The 3,842-nt window shown below is 35.8% G+C and overlaps 1 pseudogene; it reads right to left on the minus strand.

The window, feature by feature from the left end:
* Positions 1-3,504: 3,504 nt before the first annotated feature.
* LOC137042257 (5S ribosomal RNA) lies at positions 3,505-3,621 on the minus strand (annotated as a pseudogene).
* Between the last annotated feature and the right edge of the window lie 221 nt (positions 3,622-3,842).

Raw genomic sequence — 3,842 nt, forward strand, 5'->3', positions numbered from 1 at the left:
GTGACCAGTGGTTGATGAAGCACAAACCAGTAAAAACTCTGTGTATTTATGCTGAATCCCAAAGAAAGACAGAGCACTGTGGTGTCAAAGTCATTCTCAGTCACTCTAACATATAGTTAGCACTCTTTCATCACAGTCAGAGTAGCTGTGTATTCCTATATTCTCTGAAACCTCTTTAAATAGGCCATTCAATTTCATTTTTTTGAATTCAAGTTATACTCTCCAGGGCATCATTCACAGGCTACTTTCACTTTGATTTCTCTAAACCATTTTCACACAGATGTAAAAAAAACACACTATACAGCTTTCTCATTCTGTTCCGTTCAAAGAAAAAAAAAAAATACACACTAGTTATTTAATTGTTTGCTTTAAATGTTTAATTGCTGCTAGGCAAGATTGATTGGAATAAGTGTTTGAGTTACTTGGTAAAAGATACTTGGTCACTAATTTGTTGAAAGTAATCTCCAGGTTTAGGGGTTACAACTTTTTTTATTTATTTAAATCCCTTATTAAAAATGTCACTTTAGGTGCATCAATTAAAAAAAGTTACATATAAGTTCATAGAGGACAAAAATGTCCATGTCGAATATGGTCATATACAGTATGTCATAAAAAAATGAATCTTGGAGCACAGACTTCAGTTTGGTCTCATTTTAAAGAAGACTCTTGGCTGATTAGTGTTGAATTAAAAAAAAAAAAAAATTATAGAAGTTTAATTTTATAAAAATGATTTATGAATAATATTTTATAAAACTATATATATATATATATATATATATATATATATATATATATATATATATATATATATATATATATATATATATATATATATATATATATACATTTTTATTATTATTTTTTTTTTCTAAACATGTTGAGCTTTAAATCATAGCCATAAATCTAAAAAAAAGCTGTTTCAAATGTGAGGTTGATATCTCAAAAAATGAGCTCTTTGTTTGGACGCAGTGCCAAACTTTCCCCCATTAGATCCCAGCAAAACTCCACTGGTGTACAGCGGTTGGATTTGTAATTTACATTTGAGTTTTTCCCTCTCATATTTTACAAGCACACACATGCACACCTACACATAATTTTCTTTTTTTATTGCATACATACACACCACACTCTAACATCCATACCAACACACCCACACAGCTATAGCTGCATAATTTATCAAATTGCCTTTATGCATAAACAAAAAACAGGAATAAAGTGAGTATTTGCTTTATACGCTAAACCATTAAACAATGGCACCATCTAGTAAAAAATGCCCTTTTTTACATTTGAAGCCTTGCCAACAGAATAAAAGTCTACAAAGAATGCATAATTTTATAGTTAAATGGCAACAGGATTAAAATTAGCAGTTTTTAGTGGGTTTTAATGTGGACATTATTTGTATTTTGTGTACCAAGTGCAAAACATTTTTTTAAAAGGAAATGGTGGTTAAATATTAAAATTCCAATAAAAAAATATACACCTGTGGCAAATTTTATGTATTTTATCATTACCACAGGTACAGAAAACTGAAAAGGACAAAATTGTCCATTAGGATGGACAAGGGTTACAAAAGCTGCACAACCAGCTGTCACATGTACAGTCTGTTTCTGTTGTGTTTTGCCACATGTTCTTTTGTCTGTTTCCCGGCACTTGTTTGTCACCAACCATGGTTTCCCTCGTTTAGTTCAGCTGTTTAAATAAAAGCCTATCTGTTTGGAAGTCCTGGATTCTCTTCTAGTGATGCAAAGTCCGATTCATTTCCGTGAACCGGTTCTTCTCGGACAGTTCGGCTCAATGACCCGGTTCAAAAAGCTGATTCATAGGTTCCTGACCTCAACATGCAATGATGTCACTATGCATTTCTTTTATTCTTTTTAAGACATTTCTCTGTGTTATGTTATATAAAGAGGACATTCAAATAAAGTAATAATCTGTATAAATGCATATTGAAACAGTAAAGTAGTTATTTGCGTGAGTGTATTTTCTGATTATTGCCTTTCATTCACTTAATGGTGTCTGTGTTGTGTTTGGTTAATTAATTTATCCTTTGCGTCAGATTCAAACTGATTTTTTTTTTGCAAAAACCTCTAAATCCAACTCTTTGGACAACAAAACATTGTAAACATTGTAATCTGAAATATCAATACACATTCAAATGGAAACTGTAAGGATTGGTTTTACTGCTAAGACAAAAGCTGAGATCCAATGCCCTGCAATAAAACTCACTAATCTGGAGAGATCTCACAGAAAGAGTGTGACTACTCAGCCCAAAAAACTTTCTCCCCCTCTCCCTCCTCCCCTCTCCTGATTCAAGTCACAAAATGCAGATATACTACTAGTTGTATTTTGTGAATCTATTGTTTTTTTTTTTTGTTTTTTTTTCATGTTTGTCTTTTTAAAGGTCTTCAGTTTCACTGCAGTCAGTAGTAGGAGATTAAAACGTTTGAGAATGTTGTTCTCCTTTTTGAGTGGTCTTCGAAAGATATCTAAAACCTCTCCCTCGAAACCAGGTTTTGTGTTGCAAATATTTGCAATCTTTGTTCTGGTCTGAATATTTCAGTAAGGGTGGCAGGCTGCCATTTGGGAACATTGTGTAGACAGAAACCCCATGCCATGTCGTGTCCGTGTCATAATGGCACTCTGAAACTATTTTCACATTACTTGGTAATTGTATTTTATATTTGTATGCCGTAAATTGTGTACCATGGATTCATGTTTAATTGTTATTTAAGTTCTTTCTTGCCAAAATAAATTTCAATCTTGATTTACATGCACTGCTTCTTGGGCGCAGAGATATCACGGCTCTCATCCTCACGTCCTCTGGCTGTTGAACGATCGCAGCGTGTTGAGTGATGCGTGTTCTGCGCCTAAAGTAGCAGTCCTATGGCATTACTATCTGCAGCACCAACTATACTCAAGGCTAGTTCAAATTTACCAAATGAACGTCCTCGTTGTGCAAACATTTTATCGGCACCGACAGGAAAGTAGGAGAAGACTATTAGGCTACTTAGCCATTAAACAATGTATTTTCTTTCAAATAATGATAATAATAATAATAATGCGTTCGATTTATATAGCGCTTTTCTAGGCACTCAAAGCGCTTTACATTGAAGGGGGGAATCTCCTCAACCACCACCAATGTGCAGCATCCACCTGGATGATGCGACGGTAGCCATTTTGCGCCAGAACGCTCACCACACACCAGCTGATTGGTGGAGAGGAGACCGAGTGATGAAGCCAATCAGTTTATGGGGATTATTAGGAGGCCATGATGGACAGAGGCCAGTGGGCAAATTTGGCCAGGATGCCGGGGTTATACCCCTACTCTTTTTCCGAAAGACATCCTGGGATTTTTAATGACCACAGAGAGTCAGGACCTCAGTTTAACGTCTCATCCAAAGGACGGTGCTCTTTGTCAGTACAGTGTCCCCATCACTATACTGGGGTGTTAGGACCCACACAGACCACAGGGTGAGCACCCCCTGCTGGCCTTACTAACAACTCTACCAGCAGCAACCTGGTTTTCCCAATTGGTCTCCCATCCAGGTACTGACCAGGCTCAGCCCTGCTTAGCTTCAGTGGGAAACCAGTCTTGGGCTACAGGGTGATATGGCTGCTGGTGTTCAAAGTTATGTTTAAATGTTATTTTTAAATTTAATCTAGGCTATATTGATTATGAAAAGTGCACAGATGTGTAATATATGTCGAAGACATATATAATATAATATATGTCAGAAATGATTGTTTATTCTTGTCAAAGTTACCCGCTGAATTGACAACACACTGACGTCAGACACACGTCCGCTAACAAAACTATCAATGTTAAGATGCAGCCCACATAG

Source organism: Pseudorasbora parva, chromosome 15, assembly GCF_024679245.1.
Source record: "Pseudorasbora parva isolate DD20220531a chromosome 15, ASM2467924v1, whole genome shotgun sequence".
NCBI lineage: Eukaryota > Metazoa > Chordata > Actinopteri > Cypriniformes > Gobionidae > Pseudorasbora > Pseudorasbora parva.